The sequence below is a fragment of the Bos mutus genome, chromosome 6, assembly GCF_027580195.1.
Source record: "Bos mutus isolate GX-2022 chromosome 6, NWIPB_WYAK_1.1, whole genome shotgun sequence".
Classification (NCBI taxonomy): Eukaryota; Metazoa; Chordata; class Mammalia; order Artiodactyla; family Bovidae; genus Bos; species Bos mutus.
The window spans coordinates 76,866,124-76,890,905 of NC_091622.1; the positions used below are offsets into that span (position 1 = coordinate 76,866,124).

A 24,782-nucleotide genomic window follows, 5' to 3' on the forward strand; every position below is an offset into this window, starting at 1 on the left:
CTAGGTTGATCGTAGCTTTTCTTCCAAGGAGCAAGCTTCTTTTAATGTCATGGCTTCAGTCGCCATCTACGGTAATTTTGGAGCCCAAAAAAATAAAGTCTGTCACTGTTTCCATTGTTTTCCCATCTATTAGCCATAAAGTGAAGGGACTGGGTGCCATGATCTTCATTTTTTGAATGTTGAGTTTGAAGCCAGCTTTTTCACTCTCTTTCAGTTTCATCAAGAGGCTCTTCAGTTCCTCTTCACTTTCTGCCATAAGGGTGGTGTCATTTGCATAACTGAGATTATTGATAATTCTCCTGGCAATCTTGGTTTCAGCTTGTGGCATCCAGCCCAGCATTTAGCATGATGTACTCTGCATATAAGTTAAATAAGCAGGGTGACAGTATACGGCCTTGATGTACTCCTTTCTCAATTTGGAACCAGTTTGTTGTTCCATGTCTGGTTCTAACTGTTTCTTCTTGACCTAAATACGGATTTCTCAGGAGGCAGGTAAGGTAGTGTGGTATTCCACTCTTTTAAGGATTCTCCACAATTTGTTGTCAAAGGCTTTGGCATAGTCAATAAATCAGAAGTAGATGTTTTTCTGGATCTCTCTAGCTTTTTCTATTATTATTCAATGGATGTTGGCAATTTGATCTTTGTTCCTCTGCTTTTTCTAAATCCATCTTTTACATCTGCACATTCTCGGTTCATGAACTGTTGAAGCCTTGCTTGGGGGAATTTTGCGCATTACTTTTCTAGCGTGTGAGATGAATGCAATTGTGTGGTAGTTTGAACATTCTTTGGCATTGCCTTTCTTTGGGATTGGAATGAACACTGACCTTTTACAGTCCTGTGACCACTGCTGAGTATTCTATATTTGCTGGCATATTAAGTGCAGCTCTTTAATAGCATTATCTTTAGGACTTGAAATAACTCAGCTGAAATTCTATCATCTTCACTCTTTTTGTTCTTAGCTATGCTTCCTAAGTTCTGCTTGACTTCAGACTCTAAGATGTATGGCTCTTGGTGAGTGATCACACCATTGTGATTATCTGAGTCATGAAGATCTTTTTTGTATAGTTCTTATGTGTATTCTTGCCACCTCTTCCTAATAAATCTGCTTCTGTTAGGTCCATTCAGTTTCTATCCTATATTGTGTCCATCTTTGCATGAGATGTTCCCTTGGTATCTCTAATTTTCTTATAGACATTTCTAGTCTTTCCCATTTTATTGTTTTTCTCTATTTATTTGCATTGATCACTGAGGAAGGCTTTCTTATCTCTCCTTGTTATTCTTTGGAACTCTGCATTCAGATGGGTATATCAGATGGGTATATCTTTCCTTTTCTCCTTTGTCTTTAGCTTCTCTTCTTTTCTCAGATATTTTTAAGGCCTCTTCAGACAACCATTTTGCCTTTTTGCATTTCTTTTTTAGGATATGGTCTTGATCACTGCCTTATGTACAATGTCAAGAACTTCTGTCCATAGTTCTTCAGGCACTCTGTCTATCAGATCTAATCTCTTAAATCTATTTGTCACTTTCACTGTATAATTGTAAGGGATTTGATTTTTGTCATACCTGAATGGTCTATTGTTTTTCATTACTTTCTTCAATTTAAGTCTAAATTTTGCAATAAGGAGATCATGATCTATGCCACAGTCAGCTCATGGTCTTGTTTTTGCTGACTGTATATAGAGAATCTCCATCTTTGGCTGCAAAGAATATAATCAGTCTGATTTTGGCATTGGCCATCTGGTGATGTCCATGTGTGGAGTTGTCTCTTCTGTTGTTGGAAGGGGGTGTTTGCTATGACTAGTGCCGTCTCTTGAGAAAACTCTGTTAGTCTTTATCCTGCTTCATTTTGTACTCCAAGGCAAAACTTGCCTGTTATTCCAGGTATCTCTTGACTTCCAACTTTTGCCTTCCAGTCACCTGTGATGAAAAGGACATCTTTTTTCATCTTTCCATGATAGTTTTTTTTTTTTTTAAATGAAAATCCTTTCCCTGAGATTTGGCTTTTCAATTCAGTTTAGTTGCTCAGTCTTGTCCGACTCTTTGTGACCCCATGAATCACAGCACGCCAGGCCTCCCTGTCCCTCACCAACTCCCAGAGTTCACTCAGACTCACGTCCATTGAGTCGGTGATGCCATCCAGCCATTTCATCCTCTGTCATCCCCTTTTGCTCCTGCCCCCAATCCCTCCCAGCATCAGAGTCTTTTCCAATGAGTCAACTCTTCTCATGAGGTGGCCAAAGTACTGGAGTTTCAGCTTTAGCATCATTCCTTCCAAAGAACACACAGGGCTGATCTCCTTTATTTTTTTCTTTTCTTTTTTAACTTTACAATATTGTATTGGTTTTGCCATATATCAACATGAATCCACCACAGGTATACACGTGTTCCCCATCCTGAACCCTCCTCCCTCCTTCCTCCCCGTACCATCCCTCTGGGTCGTCCCAGTGCACCAGCCACAAGCATCCAGTATCGTGCATCAAACCTGGACTGGCGACTCGTTTCATGATCTCCAGTATTCTTGCCTGGAGAATCCCATGCACAGAGAAACCTGGTGGACTACAGAGCATAGGTCACAAAGAGTCAGACAAGACTGGGTGACTTAACACTTCACATGATGTTGAGAGGATTCGATGAGTCCCTGCATGCAAAAAGGCTTAGTGCAGGGTCCAGCATATAATAAAGTTAGGCATTTTATTTACAAATTTACCTGTATTTTAGAACACATAAAGCAATAAACAGTGTGAATCAGTAGAGAATGGAGATATATTAATAAAAAACTATGATCATGCTAAGTCGCTCAGTTGTATTCAACTCTGCGACCCCATGGACTGTAGCCCGCCAGGCTCCTCTGTCAATGGGATTCTCCAGGTAAGAATACTGGAGTGGGTTGCCATTTCCTTCTCTAAATAACAATGATATATTTTTATAAATTAAATTTAGCAAAAATGTTATTAAAAATACCACAGAGTTTACTTAACATTAAAAAAAATAAACATAAATGGTGAAACATACATATTTGGTCATAATATTGAAGACAAATATACAGAAACAATTAAAGGAGTTATGAAATATTGTGTTAATGTAGAAAGTATTTTGAGGAAGGATGTATTTTCTTGTATGCTACTAGGATATATTTGAAAGTGCTATTTTTATTATATGTGTGTATGCAAAAAAGGTTACTTTCTAGTATTTCTGTTGTAATATATCCCAGGGTCTATTGTTAGTATCTCTTTTTAAAGTTTGTTGAGACATTTACCAATGACAAGCTCATGTTCCTGTATTTTAATTCAGAGCATGACATTGATACCAGTGTCCGAGGGCTAGCCCTTAACTACTTTTTCTCTGATTTTAAATTCTGTATTGTTAATACAACTGCCTGTCATGAATAATTTAAAATATTTCTTTTGCTGCTGCTGCTGCTAAGTCAATTCAGTCATGTCTGACTATGTGTGACCCCATAGATGGCAGCCTACCAGGCTCCTTTGTCCCTGGGATTCTCCAGGCAAGAATACTAGAGTGGGTTGCCATTTCCTTCTCCAATGCATGAAAGCGAAAAGGGAAAGTGAAGTCACTCAGTCATGTCCTACTCTCAGTGACCCCGTGGACTGCAGCCTACCAGGCTCCTCCATCCATGGGATTCTCCCGGCAAGAGTACTGAATTGGGTCGCCATTGCCTTCTCTGTACAATATTTCTTTTAGAACTTTATATTGGATGCATGTTCAGATCAGATCAGATCAGTCACTCAGTGGTGTCCGACTCTTTGCAACCCCATGAATCCCAACAGGTCAGGCCTCCCTGTCCATCACCAACTCTCAGAGTTCACTCAGACTCACGTCCATCGAGTCAATGATGCCATCCAGCCATCTCATCCTCTGTCGTCCCCTTCTCCTCCTGCCCCCAATCCCACCCAGCATCAGAGTCTTTTCCAATGAGTCAACTCTTCACATGAGGTGGCCAAAGTACTGGAGTTTCAGCTTCAGCATCATTCCCTCCAAAAAATCCCAGGGCTGATCTCCTTCAGAATGGACTGGTTGGATCTCCTTGCAGTCCAAGGGACTCTCCAGAGTATTCTCCAACACCACAGATCAAAAGCCTCAATTCTTCGGCGCTCAGCCTTCTTCACAGTCCGACTCTCACATCCATACATGACCACAGGAAAAACCATAGCCTTGACTAGACGAACCTTTGTTGGCAAAGTAATGTCTCTGCTTTTGAATATGCTATCTAGGTTGGTCATAAATTTCCTTCTAAGGAGTAAGCATCTTTTAATTTCATGGCTGCAGTCACCATCTGCAGTGATTTTGGAGCTCAGAAAAATAAAGTCTGACTCTGTTTCCACCGTTGCCCCATCTATTTCTCATGAAGTTATGGGACCAGATGCCATGATCTTTGTTTTCTGAATGTTGAGCTTTAAGCCAACTTTTTCACTCTCCACTTCCACTTTCATCAAGAGGCTTTTTAGTTCCTCTTCACTTTCTGCCATAAGGGTGGTGTCATCTGCATATCTGAAGTTATTGATATTTCTCCCGGCAGTCTTGATTCCAGCTTGTGTTTCTTCCAGTCCAACATTTCTCATGATGTACTCTGCATATAAGTTAAATAAACAGGGTGACAATATACAGCCTTGACGAACTCCTCTTCCTATTTGGAACCAGTCCGTTGTTCCATGTCCAGTTCTAACTGTTGCTCCCTGACCTGCATACAAATTTCTCAAGAGGCAGGTCAGCTGGTCTGGTATTCCCATCTCTTTCAGAATTTTCCACAGTTGATTGTGATCCACACAGTCAAAGGCTTTGGCATAGTCAATAAAGCAGAAATAGGTGCTTTTCTCGAACTCTCTTGCTTTTTCTATGATCCAGCGGATGTTGGCAATTTGATCTCTGGTTCCACTGCCTTTTCTAAAACCAGCTTGAACATCAGGAAGTTCACGGTTCACATATAGTTTCTCTTTAAACAATTTGTCAATACTCTGTATTTTTCTATCTAAATTTTATATGATATAGTCTTACTCCAGAAGACTGAAGATATTAATATCAATTTGAATATTTTATAATAGGCATAATATAAAATATCAGAAATGATTACTTAATGTTCTTGTTTGTTTACTAATAAAGAATGCATTGATATCTATATTTTGTTTAGATCCCTGAGACAAGAGTCCCAATTAAAAAAAATCTAAAGCTAGTGGTATTTGAATATTTATGATTTTTTTTTAATGTCTGAAAAAGAATGTTTTCCTTTGTTTACTCTGGCTATTTTTTTTTTTTTTCTTGTAGTGATACTCACTTATTTCTTGAAATCGCTAGAATTGTAAGCCCATAACTTATGATACCCAGCATGATATAAGCATGTCATTTACTCTATCCTTTTTGAATACTGTAGAGCTATATTATCTTTTGACTCTACCATTTAGTATTTATCTCATGTTTTGTAAGTTTTACATTCTCTATGCTGTAGATTCTTCATCTGTTGAATTGGTGGTACTCTTCTTTACTTTGTAAGCTCTAAAGTTTTAAAAAATAAAATAAAAACTTACACATAAAACATGGAGTGTAACATTTATGGCCGTGATAGCAAAAAATAATTTGTGCCTATTATGTGCTGAAAAGGGTTCCAGGTTTTTCATATTGTTTATTTAAAATCTTCTCAATAACACTTTAAGATACTTCAAAATAGCTCATTTTCCCAGTTTTACAGATGAACAAATTGGAACATAAATAACTTAATCCAGTTATTGTCAGAGTTAGAATTTTAAATCAAGTAGCCTGGTTCCAGAGCATATATTTTATGTTTTTTTTTTTTTTTTACTGTTATTACATAGATATTTCATATGTTGTATGTATAATTTATAAATAATTGGGGTGTAATAAACCACTCAGTAGTGATATATCGTGTGGTGCTTGAAATATGAAATAGAGTATACAGAACAACATGATATTATGCTTATCTTATATAAAATCCTATTGAACGTCTTTTCTGCTTTCAGTTCTTTTTCTAAAAAACAAGATATTTACCTTATGTTTTTGAATATTTATTTATACACATTTCCTCTGTTGGGTGTGGAGCTTCTTAGTAAACCAGGTTCTCATTTTTTATTTTGTATCACACATAGTAGCATAGTGACTTCCACCCAGTAGATCTTGAATACATTTTGTAGGATGAATGAGTGAACAAGAAAATGAAACCATTAGCATAAATGGAGAATTAGGAAAGGACAGTCTAAATGTTTCTCATGATATGTATATTACAAACAGGTTGGAGTTTGAAATGGGGACATTTGCTAGATAACCAAAATGCAGTAGTAATACTAATGGTTACTGTAATGTGACTTGCAGTAGTCTTTTCATTAATAAGTGCACCTTGATGTTATCAAGTTTTGAACAGCTGTATTTTCGGTAATGTTGTAGTAGATGTAATACACAGTAATTGTGCACTTGTTCTTAAAATGATGAGATGGTTGAATGGCATCACTAACTCTATGGACATGAGACTGAGCAAGCTCTGGGGGTTGGTGAAGGACAGGGAAGCCTGGTGTGCTGCAGTCCATGGAGTTCCAAAGAGTTGGACATGACTGAGCGACTGAATGTTGTCATTCTTAAAACCATTGTAGCAAATATGATAAGCCTTACTTTAGCCTTAGTTTGTATTTATAGAGAGAACATTAAGCAGCAGAATATTCTCTAAATGACAAAAAAAAAAAACTTGTCTGGTAAAGGAAATGAAAGATAAAATATAAGCTGATATCATTATACTCAAGCCATTAAACAATAGTTATGATACGATTTTCGTGCAGATGCCACTGCCCAGGTGTTCTAACTAAAGTTGGTTGTTCTAAACAGGAGAGGGGGAAAACGTCACTTTTAGTTTTGAGTTTACTTGACAACTTGACTTTGGAGGTGACAGTGCCAAATGCTACAAAACTTCAATCTACCACTAGAAGTTTGACTGACTTTTCTAAAATGTAGAAATGTATATTTTAGCTCTAAAGGGACTGCTGAAAAGACCAGTACTCTGGGAATTAAACACTTATAGAGAGCCTCTCAGCAAAGACAGGTTAATTGATGTTCAATATCATTTGAACTAAACTACATCAAAGGAAGAATTACAGCCTCCACGTACTGAAGACACTTACTGTGTCCTCGGTGCCACCCTTGCCATACATTTTCAGGTGGTACAGGGATAGTTTGCTGTCATACTCTTGCATGTCAGAAACTCTCAGTTTTGGGATCAGCCAAAGTTTTGAGGGGGTACTTCAAGGTAGCAAGCTAAAATTGCTTCTGCTTCAGAACTAAGAGCAATTCCTAGAACTCTTCAACTTTTGCACCACAATATTTTTTGTCTAAAATATATGTGTGTATGTGTGTGGGTAGCTGTGTCTGAGTCTGCAACCTCATGGGCTGTAGCCCCCCACACTCCTGTGTCCATGGGATTTTCCATGCAAGAATACTGGAGTGGGTTGTCATGTTCTTCTCCACAGTATCTTCCTGACCCAGGGATTGGGTCTCTTGCATGCCCTGCATTGACAGTGGATTCTTTGCCATTGTGCAGCCTGGGAGGTGCCTAAAGTATAAACTGTAGAACAACAGTTAGTACCCTTAGAAGTTGCAAATGTTAACCCCAAAACTATTTTGCTTTCTCTCTTGCTCCCCAAAAAACATTAAAAAATGCTTATTTCTGTTTTGTAAGAATTCTGTATAATGGCTGCAACATTTTCAACACATGATGAATATAAATTCATGAGAATAATGATGAAGGGAGGTTTAGGAAAGCTATTATTCTAACTGTGTTATGAAGTTCAGTGAGTTTTTCAACAAAGTAGACTACTTATTGAATAACTGATTTGAATGGGAGTTTACAATTTACAATATAATGAAATGCCAGATAATTTTTCCTAAAAGTAGGGTAGTAATTTTAGGGGGAGAAAATTCATTTTATTTTATTTTTTAAAAAGAGATAATGGTACTTAATAACTTTATTTTAAAACAACTCTTCTTCCAAATTGTATAGAGTCACTAGAAAGGCTGAAAAGTTTTGAGATTTCTATAAAGCCATAATTTTATGGAACATTTAAGTGTCAGTAGTTTGACTAGCTGCCATAGACACATAAACATCAGTGTCTGTTGAGACACTGTAAAGGCACAAGTGGAATGTAGCCTGTCTTGATGCTGTCTGTGCTGGGTTTTAATAGTGCATCTGCACGTATTTTTCCCAGTGGAAAATGACTGCATGTCACATGGTAGTTTTTTTTTTTTTTTATAACTACTGTATAATAAAATATAGCCATGATAAATAGCATCTAAGCAAATAAAGCAGATTTGGACTGAATCCATTTTGCCTTCATCACTCAGGCTTTGAAGTAGTTGTGTATCCTAAATCAGTTTAATTGGATCAAGTTGTATTTGCAGTGAAGTTGAGAAAGATTTTATTTGTTGTTTAGGTAATGTTTTCAGTTTAGTTTCCTCTACACTCCACTGTGTTTGTCCAGATTGTAATGTAAATTGCCATTTAAGGTAGTTGACCTCTTCAGCTATTTTTTTTTTCTTTTCTTTTTTGTTGTTACTATTATTATTGTTATTCTATTACTTTGCCAACAAAGGTCCGTCTAGTCAAGGCTATGGTTTTTCCTGTGGTCATGTATGGATGTGAGAGTTGGACTGTGAAGAAGGCTGAGTGCCTAAGAATTGACGCTTTTGAACTGTGGTGTTGGAGAAGACTCTTGAGAGTCCCTTGGACTGCAAGGAGATCCAACCAGTCCATTCTGAAGGAGATCAGCCCTGGGATTTCTTTAGAGGGAATGATGCTGAAGCTGAAACTCCAGTACTTTGGCCACCTCATGTGAAGTGCTGACTCATTGGAGAAGACTCTGATGCTGGGAGGGATTGGGGGCAGGAGGGGAAGGGGATGACAGAGGGTGAGAGTCTGAGTGAACTCCGGGAGTTGGTGATGGACAGGGAGGCCTGGCGTGCTGTGGTTCATGGGGTCGCAAAGAGTCGGACACGACTGAGCGACTGAAATGAACTGAACTGAACTGAACTTAATGAAGGAAAGAAAGTGAAGTTGCTCAGTAGTGTCTGACTCTTTGTGACCCCATGGACTATTTGTTGCTTACCAGGCTGCTCCCTCCATGGGATTTTCCAGGCAAGAGTACTGGAGTGGGTTGCCATTTCCTTCTCCAGGGAATCCTCCCGACCCAGGGATCTAACCCGGATCTTCTGCATTGTAGGCAGACTCTTTACCATCTGAGCCGCCAGGGAAGATTCCTAATGCTGGTAATTAAATACCTCCAAGTTAGGATTTTGCACGTTGTTAAGAATTTGTACAATTGCTCTGAGTGTCCTGGGAGCAGGAATAATGTTTGATTGAATTTTGTAGCTGTTACCTAACTCAGCGTCAGATTTTCTGTGGTTTTGTATATTGGATTGATTATTGAATGAAAATGACTATGAATAGTTTTCTTAGTTAAAAATCTAAATATATAAATAGTTTTGCTTTATAATATATTTAAAATTTCCATACACTTTAATGTAAAATTACAAGGTGAAAATATAGAATTTAATTTTGTGGGTGAAAAATGATTCCAGCCGTTTTTCAAACCCTTTCTTACTTACTCTTCCAAAAATACCTTATTCATCTTTGGTCTTGATTTTTAACTATAATAACCATAGCATGCTATGTTTGCAGTTATAATAGGTACATAATTGTCATATAAGAGGGATTAGATATATGACTGTGTTTTCTATAAGGCATGGTCTTTTAGTTCTAAATGCTGTTGGAAGGAATGAGAAACATTAAAAACTTTATTTTCATATAATAGTTAAAGGTAAATTTATATTTACATATTTTATCACATATGAATTTGAGAACTTAACTTTATTTTTTAAGAGGAAAATACAAAATTTTTGGACAGTTAGTATTAATATTTCCTGTATGTTTTGCCTCCTGAAAGCATAATTTACAGTAAATTGATTGTATTCAGTAACAATGGAGACTAAAATCAATTTCAAGTAAATTTTAAAAGCTCAATATTTATATTCAGTGATTTTCTTTGTGTTATAGTCTTTGATTTGTTAATCTGAAAAGTGCTATTTTGGTTTGATCAACCTTACTTTTTAAAGATTTGTGTTGATTGTTTGCAAGCAACATGTATTACTTTTAAAAGATCTGTGAATAAATATGCTTTCTGCCTGTTTCCTCCCAAAATCTCAACTAATTAAAAAAAAAAAAATTTGCCTGGACAATATTTAGAAGAAGTGATATGAATTTCCCCCTTCATGGGTATGTGGTATTTAAATAACTTAAAATGTGGGTTTATATGCTCTTCTTTTGATATACATAATACATATAAATAAACTAGATATACTTAAAATCATGTCTTGATAACACAATAAAAGTGGGAGACTTTAATACCCCACTCACACCTATGGATAGATCAACTAAACAGAAAATTAACAAGGAAACACAAACTTTAAACGATACAGTAGACCAGTTAGACCTAATTGATAGCTATAGGACATTTCATGCCAAAACAATGAATTTCACCTTTTTCTCAAACGCACATGGGGAAAAAAAAAAATGTACATTAGGGCTTCTCATTATTTGGAAATAATCGACTTAAAAATAATCCTATTGAATTCAAAGTTCATTTGTTTTATCATAAGAAATCGCAGCAAGAAATCACAAGACATTTATACGTAGAACTGAAAAGAGAAAACATTATTTGGTTCTTTAAATATAATTTCAGCGGTTGACATTTTGAAAGGTTCCCAGAAAATGGTTGTAATTTTTTAATTTCTAACATGTGCAGTTTCTTGTTGATAGGGACTCCCCCCAAAATTGAAGAGATTACCATTAAAAAGTTTTGATCAGGATTTGAGGACAGCATTTGTAGTGTAAAAACTGATGTACAAAAGTCATGTCCTTGGAAGAAAGTTCCTATTTCTCATTTAACATTTTGAAAAGATTTTATTTTGAAGTTTAATACAAATCTCCATTTTCCCTGTGGCGGGGGTGGGGGGGGAATCATGTCTTGAAAAGGCATGGACAAAACACACTTATGTATATACATATCCTTTAAACTTTATCAAGGGTGTTAACTTTTAATTGTATTTAATACCAGCATAGTTTGACCTTACTGAATTGAACATGAATAAAAATGCAGTTGTATAGAGTCTGGTTTGGATATTGTGTTCTTTGCAGAGAAAAACTTCCGAAAATTGGAAGCAACCCCCACCTGATAAAAATGGCAAAACTCCGAATGTTTGATACTTTGAATAAAACCATTTCCAAACTTCTTTGTGGGTAGATTTCAGTTTTCTTTAGAGCTTTAGGTGTTTGTGTGGGTGGTTAGCCTGTCAGTGTCATAGTGCTGCCTCTACTTCTGATTTCTACTTAATAGACCCTATAGAAAATAAACAATAAGAGTTGACTGAAGGCCTCTCTGTGAGTCAAGCTCATTGGGTTTTAGTGCACTGTATTTTCTTTTTACACCATATTTCATGATTAAGGACTGTGTGTTAGATTGATCCGATTTCCAGATGGTAGAGTCTCAGATAAGGAACTTATTGCAGTGGCATATAATGTACATCACTTTAAAGATCTCAGTGCTCAAAATTTTCTGCTTGAAATCTTACACAAAGTGAAGAATAAAGCTATAGGCAGTGTAAGAATGGAACAGGAAAAAAAAAAAAAAAAAGGAGAAAGCAGAGCAGTGTGGTGCAATGGAAATCTGATATTTGATATGTTAGCTAATCTCTTTTGGTCCTGCAGCCAGATTTTTCTCTTTTTTTCTCTTGTGAGAAGCATTTCTTTATTTCTTTCTTTCTGCTTTTTGATCCCATACTCTGCCCCTTGCACAGTTGGAATGTCCCCAAAAGACTTTGGCAGAGGTCACTTCTCAGAGCTTTTTAAACTTTAGTTAGAATACATTTATTGATTTTTTTAATGACCAGTGGAATGAGAATTTTTGGAAAAAGCTCATCTGAGATTCAATGTCTGACTTGGCAGTCCGAACTCTTTTAAACCTTTGAGAACACTTCATTAGATGCCAGGTCTTCATCGTTAGTAAAACTCTGTGAGGATTCTGGCATATTGGATTTTCCTTGGGATTGGTATCAGCTGACAATTTGGCCTTACAGACATTGGAGAAAAAAATCATTTTTCTGGAGCTAACTGTCAGAAACTGCATAAGTATGTGAAGTTCAGTAACACTTTTTAAAAAAATTCAATCATGTGCCTGTTGACATTATTTCGTAGAAAGAGTTGACATGATAACTTGTTCTTAGACTCTTTTCCTTATTTATAATCATTTGAAATTAAGCTATTTTGTTTGTCTAAATTAGCCATAAAGGGAAAGTACATTTTTGTCAACCGAAAACCTGGTAACTAAGAATAGGATAATGCTTAAAGGAAAATATCTTTTTATATTTCAGCATTTCTGCTTCAGTGTACTTTAAAGATTTTTGTTAAAATTTTCAACATAAGATAAAACATGACAAAATTTTCTACATCCATATTTCTGAGATAATTCTCATATGAATCCATGAGTGTACTAGCTACTTTATTCAAGTTAATACCATTCTAACACTCATGCTTCATGTTAGGCTCTAGTGTCTGCTTGACTGGTATCAAAGGCAATGAGATGTATTGATTGGAGGGTATTTAAATAATATACATTGAGGGTTGATTATTATGCATTTTATTTAAATGTTATTTGGAGATCATTTAAATAGGAAATATCTGTAATATATTCAAAATGAATGAATTCATTTGCAACCATTCAAAATTACCTATAAAGAATAAGGTGACTATTTTTTTCTTTTTGTAATCCACCTTCAAAAGGATGCATTATGAGCTTTAAAATGTATATTCAAAGAAGCAGTGGCAATCAGTATCACTTTACTGAGGTATGTATTTTGAAAATTAATTCTGTATAATTCAGGAATCATAGTTTCATATTTTAAAAAGAATTCTGAGACCACATTTTTTCTAACTCCTGTATTTAGAAGAAAACATTTATTATTCAAAGTTTGATATTATATATTGCTACTGAAGTTGAAACAAATGGACATGGATCTAAATAATCCTCTTTTAAGAAAAATTCTTGGATAATCAATTATTGTATATTTCATTACTAATAATGCAAACTGTTCAAATTATTTTGCACTGCTCTGTTAGAAACCATATAAATATATATATTTTTAACAGCTGATACTTCATGATATCAGTAATGAAGTGGATTTTAGTGTATTCTACCAGAAAACAATTATTTAAAAGTATATAGAGTAGGCACTTTTTACTATAAATGACAGAAGCTAGATAACGCCTATTATTATAGAACTTGCAAATTATGACTAGGAAGCAAATATGTGTTATGGTTAAAACATAACCATTTTTGAGGGTTAGAAAGAGATTAAATTGGATGATTGTTTTTTATATTGATAACTTGAAAGCTATTTCTCAAGCAGAGAATGCAAAGAACATTCATTGCTTAGGAAATAATCTTCCTAGAACACCACCAACTCTTCTTAGGGTTAGAGCAATGGGCTGCTGACTACTTGTAATGCAGAAATGTTAAAGGGAAAGCAGGAAACCCTTCAGACATCAGCCATTAATCCATCTTCCCTACACAGAGTTTCTATTATGAACTGAGTCCTTTAAAGTATTGGTTCTAACCTTCAATAGTCACATCTGTTGTATATTTTACCAACTTTTCTCCCATCATGGGAACTTTCTCATTTTTCCTGTAAGCAATAGAGTGCTTGAACTCCTTTTGATGGTGAATTATTCACAGCAGGTCATATTTTCTTCCTTATGCCATAGGTTGATAGCTGCAGAGTTCCTTACATAGGAACAAGCTGAAGCATCTGTGACTCAGTGCTAGGCCAAGCCCTAAGAAGGAGGTACCTGTGGGTGTGAAAACTTGGGTGAGGTTAATATTCTTGCCTTGTAGTATCATAATCAAGGCCAAAAGAATACAGTGAAAGCAGACCCCTGAAGGAATCGCCAGTCAAATGCAATGCCTTAACCAAGATGAGAGTTTCGGTATTATATATGCCATGAACTTTTAATTATCAGGAAATTATCATTTCTGTGGGGCAGAAACAATCTTTGTGTGTAATTGAATTACAAAGTAAAAGGCCTGTTCTTTGGTTTTGATTTTAATAAATAAAAACTTTAATAAATGCTGGAGAGGGTGTGGAGAAAAGGGAACCCTCTTACACTTTTGGTGGGAATGCAAACTAGTACAGCCACTATGGAGAACAGTGTGGAGATTCCTTAAAAAACTGGAACTAGAACTGCCTTATGATCCAGCAATCCCACTGCTGGGCATACACACTGAGGAAACCAGAATTGGAAGAGACACATGTACCCCAATGTTCATCGCAGCACTGTTTATAATAGCTAGGACATGGAAGCAACCTAGATGTCCATCAGCAGCTGAATGGATAAGAAAGCTGTGGTACATATACACAATGGAGTATTACTCAGCCATTAAAAAGAATACATTTGAATCCGTTCTAATGAGGTGGATGAAACTGGAGCCTATTATACACAGTGAAGTAAGCCAGAAAGAAAAACATCAATAAGGTATACTAACGCATATATATGGAATTTAGAAAGATGGTAACAATAACCCTGTATACGAGACAGCAAAAGAAACACTGATGTATAGAACAGTCTTTTGGACTCTGTGGGAGAGGGAGAGGGTGGGATGATTTGGGAGAATGGCACTGAAATACGTATAATATCGCCAGTCCAGGTTCGATTGTACGATACTGGATGCTTGGGGAACTGGGATGACCCAGAGGGATGGTATGGGGAGGGAGGAGGGAAGAGGGTTCAGGATGGGGAACACATGTATACCTGTGGCAGATTCATTTCGATATTTGGCAAAACCAATAGAATATTGTAAAGTTTAAAAAAAAAAAAAAAAGACACCAAGATCAACATGCAAAAAAAAAAAAAACAAAAAACCTGTTCTCTGTAAGAACTTCGTATACACTGTTCTATTCCTTGATATTAACCACAGAGACTGGGTATACAGTGGACACAGATGAAGAGCTTTTCCCTTTCCTTCCATGTGTCTATTGATCCTATATTCTTCTACTTTATTTTATCTAACAATCCTATTAAAAATGCACTGGTCATAACAAACACCCTCTTCCAACAACACAAGAGAAGACTCTATACATGGACATCACCAGATGGTCAACACCAAAATCAGATTGATTATATTCTTTGCAGCCAAAGATGGAGAAGATCTATACAGTCAGCAAAAACAAGACCAGGAGCTGACTGTGGCTCAGACCATCAACTGCATATTGCCAAATTCAGACTTAAATTGAAGAAAGTAGGGAAAACCACTGGACCATTCAGGTATGGCCTAAATCTAATCCCTTATGATTATACAGTGAAAGTGAGAAATAGATTTAAGGGCCTAGATCTGATAGACAGAGTGCCTGATGAACTATGGAATGAGGTTCGTGACATTGTACAGGAGACAGGGATCAAGACCATTCCCATAGAAAAGAAATGCAAAAAAGCAAAATGGCTGTCTGGGGAGGCCTTACAAATAGCTGTGAAAAGAAGAGAAGCAAAAAGCAAAGGAGAAAGGAAAGATATAAACATCTGAATGCAGCGTTCCAAAGAACAGCAAGAAGAGATAAGAAAGCCTTCTTAGGCAATCAGTGCAAAGAAATAGAGGAAAACAACAGAATGGGAAAGACTAGAGATCTCTTCAAGAAAATCAGAGATACCAAAGGAACATTTCATGCAAAGATGAGCTTGATAAAGGACAGAAATGGTATGGACCTAACAGAAGCAGAAGATATTAACAAGAGATGGCAAGAATACACAGAAGAACTGTACAAAAAAGATCTTCATGACCCAGATAATCACGATGGTGTGATCACTGACTTAGAGCCAGACATCCTGGAATGTGAAGTCAAGTGGGCCTTAGAAAGCATCATTACGAACAAAGCTAGTGGAGGTGATGGAATTTCAGTTGAGCTATTCCAAATCCTGAAAGATGATGCTGTGAAAGTGCTGCACTCAATATGCCAGCAAATTTGGAAAACTCAGCAGTGGCCACAGGACTGGAAAAGGTCAGTTCATTCCAATCCCAAAGAAAGGCAATGCCAAAGAATGCTCAAACTACTGCACAATTGCAGTCATCTCACACGCTAGTCAAGTAATGCTCAAAATTCTCCAAGCCAGGCTTCAGCAATATGGGAACCGTGAACTTCCTGATATTCAAGCTGGTTTTAGAAAAGGCAGAGGAACCAGAGATCAAATTGCCAACATCCGCTGGATCATAGAAAAAGCAAGAGAGTTCCAGAAAAACATCTATTTCTGTTTATTGACTATGCCAAAGCCTTTGACTGTGTGGATCACAATCAACTGTGGAAAATTCTGAAAGAGATGGGAATACCAGACCACCTGACCTGCCTCTTGAGAAACCTATATGCAGGTCAGGAAGCAACAGTTAGAACTGCACATGGAAGAACAGACTGGTTCCAAATAGGAAAAGGAGTTTGTCAAGGCTGTATATTGTCACCCTGTTTATTTAACTTATATACAGAGTACATCATGAGAAATGCTGGACTGGAAGGAACACAAGCTGGAATCAAGATTGCTGGGAGAAATATCAATAACTTCAGATATGCAGATGACACCACCCTTATGGCAGAAAATGAAGAGGAACTCAAAAGCCTCTTGATGAAAGTGAAAGTGGAGAGTGAAAAAGTTGGCTTAAAGCTCAACATTCAGAAAACGAAGATCATGTCATCCGGTCCCACCACTTCATGGGAAATAGATAGAGAAACAGTGGAAACAGTGTCAGACTTTATTTTTCTGGGCTCCAAAATCACTGCAGATGGTGACTGCAGCCATGAAGTTAAAAGACGCTTCCTCCTTGGAAGGAAAGTTATGACCAACCTAGCTATCATATTGAAAAGCAGAGACATTACTTTGCCAACAAAGGTTCGTCTATTCAAGGCTATGGTTTTTCCTGTGGTCATGTATGGATGTGAGAGTTGGACTGTGAAGAAGGCTGAGCGCTGAAAAATTAATGCTTTTGAACTGTGGTATTGGTGAAGACTCTTGAGAGTCCCTTGGACTGCAAGGAGATCCAACCAGTCCATTCTGAAGGAGATCAGGCCTGGGATTTCTTTGGAAGCAATGATGCTAAAGCTGTAACTCCAGTACTTTGGCCACCTCATGGGAAGAGTTGACTCATTGGAAAAGACTCTGATGCTGGGAGGGATTGGGGGCAGGAGGAGAAGGGGACGACAGAGGATGAGATGGCTGGATGGCATCACTGACTCGATGGATGTGAGTCTGAGTGAACTCTGGGAGTTGGTGAGGGACAGGGAGGCCTGGCGTGCTGCGATTCATGGGGTCGCAAAGAGTCGGACATGACTGAGCGACTGATCTGATCTGTTTCTTTATATGTAGGCAACCAATATATTTTTCACCATAATATTTCTTCCCTTGTCTTGTTTTAGTTATAATTTACTTTTTATTCATCTATAGAAAATGTGAGAAATTCAGTATTTGACCAGTTAAAGTGTTGGATAATATATTGATCTTTGAAGATTATTCTCTATTTTGCATTATCTGTGTACTTTTCCCCTAATAAACTATGAGTTGTCATATACTGTATATAATTTATACCCTTTGTAGGTCTGTTGACTGTTCCAAAAACTATGTTATATTTTTATTGATGGGGAAGAAGTTTATGACTAATTTATTCTAATTTATTAAAATTGAAGACACTTTAGGTCTTAAAAGACATGGATTTTTTTGTAACATAAAATATATAATTAGTGGGAGTGTGTTCATCTTAACGTTGGTGTTTGGTCAACATTATCCCTTCTTTCCTTTATTATTCTCTCATTTTTGTTAAGTTTGCATTTAGTTTGCTCTTCTTGTCAGCTTAGTTATTGGTTTGGAAACTTCTTTTGTAATATAGGTGTTTAAAACTATATATTTGCTTTTAAGCAGTACTTTAGCTGCAATCCATAAACTTTGTCATGTCGTGTTTTAGTTTTTCATAGTTGAAAATATTTTTAAATTTCTCTTGTGATTTATTCTTTGATGCACTGGATATTTAGAAAAATTTTTAAAATTTCCAAATATCAGGGATTTTCCAAACTTCTTTCTTTTTGATTTTGATTTTAATTTTGTTTTGGTTTGACAAATGACTTTGTATACTTTTCAGTTCTTTTAAATTAGGAAAGAGATGGTAAAATTCCCAGGTATAAATGCCACAGCATCCCTACTGTTCTTACCAAAAGTAGAATAGTTTTTCTGGCTTAAGCACTTAATCTGTTGTATAACTAGTCACTTTCCATGCTCCTGAAATAGCTAATTTTTGACAGTGTTGTCTAGTTTTATAATTGATTTAGAAGTCTGCCTTAAGACACTCTCCTTTATATGCGCTAAGTCACTTGAGTTGGGTCTGACTCTGTGTGACCCTATGTATAGTAGCCCACCAGGCTCCTCTGTCCATGGCGTTCTCCAGGCAAGAATACTGAAGTGGGTTGCCATTTCCTATATCAGGGGATCTTCCTCACCCAGGGATGGAACCCATGTCTCTTATGTCTCCTGCATTGGCAGGCGGGTTCTTTACTACTAGCACCACCTAGGATTTCTCCTTTTGACAATGGCATACATTCGTGAGTCCTTAAACTATCATGTGTGAAAAATATGGTGCATTTAGAACTAAAGTTTGTACTGTCAGTTTCAAATGCACCATGTTTAGAGATGTGTTTGTACCCGAAGTATTCAGGCTAAATTCATGGGGTTTACATTAACAAGGTACTCTATCTTAGCTGCATTCTGTCTGAGGAGCCAGCCAGCCAGCAACCCAAGCTGGCTGATGGGAAAATTCTATTTAATGGTATAGACAGTGTCAAAAAGACTCTATGGAAAATAATAGGGACATTTTTGGATTATTGAGGAAAATGAGACCTTAGATTATTCTGGCAGATAGATTTAAGAGAGGAATAGATGGTAATCCAAGAATATCAAGGCCTATTGCAGTATGACAGGAGGGGCCAGTGGTAACAATATGTAATAACAGGTGGCCAAACTAAGTGTCCACTGCTTTGGATTCCTATTTTGGCACTTTTACTTGATAGCCATGATAATCTTTATGAGTTGCCTTTTCTAATCTGTAAAATAGGAATTTTTTTTTTTTTGTCTCTGCCTGCTTCACATGGCTGGGATGATTATGATACTGGAAATAGAGGTGAAAAACAAATCTAAAGACTGCACAGAGAGAATAATATAGTGGTGCATAGTAACGCTCATCCATAAGGACTTAAAGTAGAAAATATTTGAAGATAACTCATAGACTAGTAGATTGAGAGATGAAAGATGGTAGTTGAAAAAATGATTTGAATAATATGATCTTATAGAGGTAGAATGTCAATAGTGTTGTTACTGTATCTATTTATAAAGCTTTATCTTTTATTTTCTTAACTTTCAAACAATTTGAAGTGATAGATGTGAAGACTATATACTTCCTTTTACAGTAAGATAATAAATTGTGGTACCCAGTGTTTATTTGTTTAATTTAAAAATGAATTGAGCTCTAACTCTCATAGATAAAAATTTGCCTTATGATAATTTGATTCATTGTATTTTTATATGAATCTAAGTTCTCATTGATCTTTTAAAAATATCTGTCATGTTAGGCTGCCGATCATCTATTAATTGACATTAAAATGATCTTTTAATTATATGTTTGTGCATGTCACTTCTTTATCACTTCATGAACCTTTCCTGGGCAGTTGAGCAGGAGTTGTCAAATACTTTTGAATTAATGCCACACAAGGATATGGTGGCATTATAAAAAAATGTAATTTCATCTTAATTCCAGACTGATTTTTACTGAGATTTCCTGGGGAATCTCATTTAAGTATCAGAATATGAAGGTATCTTCTAATAGTCATGAATCCTAGGAAATTCTGAGATGACTATTTCCTGAAAAATTCACTTAAGGAAGCTTGTTTTCTGTCTTCCATTGTAAATGTGCTCTTAACATATATGGACAGTAATAATCAGTATTAATGCTATTTGAGCAGCTTGAGGGTTTAGACTCTGAATCTGGAATATTTGTGATCAAATTCTAATTTTACCATTCAGTGTCTCAGAATATTTATTTGTAAAATAAAGAAGATAACATTTATACCAACCTCAGAAAATTTTTCTAAAGATTAAGCAGAATATAAAATTTTACAGTATTTAAATATTTTTAAGTTCATTGAGAATATTAATTGTTCAGAAAATAATGTTTAAAGTTTAAAAATATTTTCAAAATGTCTTAAGAATATAAAGTCAAACTTACTCTCTTCCCCTTCCTCTCTTTTTCTCATTTTGTTCTTAGTTCCCATTGAGAACAAAGTCTAAACTCTGTAAGTGATATTTTTGTCTGTTTGGTTCATTTCTGAATCCATAGTACCTAGATCAGTGCCTTGACACAGGGTAAATAACTTAATTGCTTTTGGAAGAAAGGAAGGAAAAAAGGGAGAAACGAAAGAAGCTAGTCTGTTTTTTAAACTTGCTATCTCAGGATCAGAAGATTTATCTTTAACTTTCATGTCTTTATCTTGGGTTTTTTTAAATTAGAGACTCAAACTTTATTGTTATGTTATTTTCCAATTTGATATATATGTGTTTGTTTACATTTTATCAAGAGCAGGGTCTAATTTAACTTTATTTTTTAATTTAAGCACTCTAGTATTCATATCAGAGAAGGCGATGGCACCCCACTCCAGTACTCTTGCCTGGAAAACCCCATGGACAGAGAAGCCTGGTAGGCTTCAGACCATAGGGTTGTGAAGAGTTGGACACGACTGAGCGACTTCACTTTCACTTTTCACTTTCATGCATTGGAGAAGGAAATGGCAACCCACTCCAGTGTTCTTGCCTGGAGAATCCCAGGGACGGGGAAGCCTGGTGGGCTGCCGTCTATGTGGTCGCACAGAGTTGGACACGACTGAAGCGACTTAGCAGCAGCAGCAGCAGCAGTATGCATATCCAAAGTACTTCATCTAACTAACTCTTACAACTGACATTCAGTTTCAATAATTGATCATGAATTGGTTTTTATATAACTTTTATTTTTGGATAGGGAAAGTTTTCATTTTTAATAATGTTTTCTGGTGAACACTATTGAGTTCCTATTTTAATGCTATCATATTTGCAAAATATTTACTTTAAAAATATACCTTCTTTTGACAGAAAAGAAAGACCCCAAAACAAATAGAACTGACTCCAAAAGTATATTTTTAAAGTAAATATTTTGCAAATTTGATAGCATTAAAATAGGAATTTGATGTTCATCAGAAAATATTATTAAAATTAGTGAAATGACAGGCCACAAATAGAAGGTATTTTTACCACTTAACCAAGAAAAGATTACTTTCAGTATTAGTATATAACCCTAAAAGTCAAAAGGGAAAGACAAAGGAAAGTTTATGGAAGTCATGAGTAGATACTTTATTAAATGTGAAAGGGCAATGAAATATTGCAGTGATACTCAGTTAATTGTATTTATATAAATTTTGAACAGTAGTGAAAACATGTCAGTATAAATACATTGAACTGTTATATCCTCTGTGAGTGTTTTCCTTCAAAGTAATCACTTTGATCAAAAATAATTCTAGCAACTCTTCTTTTAAAAATCCCTTTTAGACATGTTTACTAATTAGAAAGAAATTCAGCCTTATTGCTCTATACTGATAGAACAGTGTTATTTGGTATGGTATCTCTGTTTGCTTTTCTAGTCCCTTTGTCAGGTCTGTTTGTTTTGCTCCTTTGGTTTTTGTCTTATTACAGCAAAGATTTCAAATGATGGACTAAAGGGTTTAAACCAACAGAGAAGTTACAGCTCAGTTGCAGCTCAAGCAGACAGAACTTTTGTTCAACAGACCCTGCCAAGACATGGGAGCAGTCCAACCCTGAAGGAGTCATAAAGATCTCTCTTGGCTTCCTTTTTCATACTTCAATCTCATTTTCTCGGTTGTGCACTGTGTAAAACGGGACTTGTACCCATCACCAGTCAGGAAAGGGAGTGCAAATGGGTATATGTATGACTGACTGACAGTTGGCAAGCTTCCCTGGTAGCTCAGAGGTTAAAGCATCTGCCTGCAATGCGGGAGACCAGGGTTCTATCCCTGAGTTGAGAAGATCCCCTGGAGAAGGAAATGGCAACCCACTCTAGTACTCTTGCCTGGAAAATCCCATGGATGGAGGAGCGTGGTAGGCTACAGAACATGGGGTCACAAAGAGTCGAACACAACTGAGCGACTTCACTTTTCACTTTCTGTTGTGTAAGTCTTCTCAAAATTCAGTCTGTTATAATCAGATGTATGTATGTATATAAAAAGGAGGCTGGTAGGCTACAGTCCATGGGGTCGCAAAAAGTCGGACATGACTGAGCAACTTCACTTCAATAGGCTCTTAGCTGCCTAAGGTTACTTGAGGAAGCACCGGTAGTTTGTATCTACTGTGTGCCTCAGGCCCAAATTCAATAGTTGGAAAAGTCTCTGTGGGTTTTTTTTTTTTTTTTGCAGCATTATCTGTGAGCTCTCCTGGGTGTGTCTGGGATGGGTTTTAAAGATCAGCTTGCAATCCTTTTCAGCTAGGCCACTCCTTGTTGCTCATGCCTAACATGAGTTGATGTTAATTGAAGAAAACAGCCAGTCCCATTGCTTTAATGTTTTTAAATCCTGAAATAAAATATAATGCTTCTATTAGTGACTATTTTTCCACTGGCTTGTTTTCATATATATCTGATGGTAATCAATAATGTCTGTAAATAAAAACTCAATTTTTATTTTATGCTAATGGCTTTCTGCCTATAACTAATTCTTAATCCATTTGAGGGACAAGATACTAGAATAGATAATAGATTTTGTCATTGTTTTGGCATGTACATGATTACTTAACCTCTGCTAATAGCACAATACTAACAGCATAAAGAATACCAAATATCGTAATAATTGATATAGGTGATGCTTGCATTAAATGGACTCACTGTAAAGTTCAGAAATTGAACTTGTTGCATGACAGTGAAAACACTGAAATACGAAAGAAAATAACCTTGGAGGACATTATTCCTTTTAAAAATTTATGTGTGTGTGTGTTTATATTATTTCTTTTTTGATAAAATGTCTGACATTGATAGTACTTTAATAATAAGATAAATAGGAGAAACTATAGTAATTTATAGAAAATAAAGACTAAAATTTGCCATTTAAGGAAACTTTAATGTTATTGTTTATTACTTCATAATATTCTTAGAGCCTGAATTTCTCTGAATTATTATAATCACATTCTGTGTGTGCTGTGCTGTGCTAAGTCAATTCAGTCATGTCCTACTCTTTGCAACCCTATGAACTGTAGCCCATAGGCTCCTCTCTCTGTGGGATTCTCCAGGCAAGAATAGTGGAGTAGATTGCCCTGCACTTCTTCCTTCTTCCCAACCCAGGGATCAAACCCTCATCTGTTATGTCTTCTGCATTGACAGGTGAGTTCTTTACCACTAGCACCACCTGGAGAATCCCAGAGACGGGGGAGCCTGGTGGGCTGTCGTCTATGTGGTCACACAGAGTTGGACAGGACTGAAGGGACTTAGCAGCAGCAGCACCACCACCACCACCGGGGAAGCCCCTAAACACTATCTATTTATTCATAAATACACAGAGCATGTATATTTTGGGGGCTTGTGTGTATATGTATGATAGAGTAGCAAGATATACTAAGGCCTTCCTCCAGTATTTTCTCACAATAGTTCTAGTAATAAATGTGATTAAACATATCCCAGGATCTTAGCTAAAAGTCCCTATGGCAAGAAGTAAGAAAGTTTCTTGGAAATCTCAAAATTTATTTTAAAACCCTGTGTGTTCATTTAATTAGGAAAATATTTAAGCTCCATACCTATCAAATTCATTCACTTTTCCCACTGAACATTATAGTAAATTAGATGGTAAAGGAAGATAAATCACATGTGAATTGAATTTTGTTTTTATATGTGGTTCTGCTTCTCTGGACAGAGAAGCCTGGAGGGCTTGACATGACTTTGTGACTAGCTGCTATACCCTAACCTTTGTTGGAGAAATACATTTGACAAACGATAAGAAATACATGTCTACTCAAATAGTCCTACACCTATAACTATAAAGTGTATATTTTTTCTCATCATCTAATTAATTTTTTTTTTACAGAAATGTTTAAGTGTTCAGTAAATCGGAGGAAAAAAACATGGAGTTTTAGCAACTGAAGCGCAAATTAAGGTAATTATTAGATTATTGCTGCCAATCATGATTGTTAGTAATTTCAAAGTATATTTACTATATTCAAGTTAGAATATGCTTTTATGTGTTTCACTGAAAATTGAACATATTGTTTGATGGGCTACTGAAATGCAATTTTACATAGTTTTGGAAAATAAATTGACTGCTTGTGAACAAATATGTAAATAATATACTACAAAGTACTTGTTGTTGTGAAGAATTATACTCTAAATATTTGAACACTAATGGGCTGCTAAAAATAATTTCAGCAGTGTTCTACTTTTGAAAACCATATGGCTATCTTACACTCCTATGTAATATTGGATAACTATACAGATTTTTTTAAAAAATTAGTACATGTATATGACAATTCATTAAAGTCACTTTTGCTTAATTCGTTCTATTTGCTCTCAATTACCTATCCATGATGGTGAAAATGTATATTAGGAAATAAAATGTATGGATCTTATAGATCA

At 36.1% G+C, this 24,782-nt stretch overlaps 1 protein-coding gene across 5 annotated transcripts in view; it reads left to right on the plus strand.

Moving 5' to 3' along the window:
* The window catches only part of ADGRL3 (adhesion G protein-coupled receptor L3), a 956,872-nt gene that overhangs the window by 193,444 nt on the left and 738,646 nt on the right, over nucleotides 1–24,782 (plus strand). For all 5 annotated transcript variants that reach the window (XM_070372463.1, XM_070372465.1, XM_070372461.1 and 2 more), the window contains exon 2: nucleotides 24,238–24,306. The gene's annotated coding sequence lies outside the window, so the exon portion shown is untranslated. The remainder of the gene's footprint in view (nucleotides 1–24,237; nucleotides 24,307–24,782) is intronic.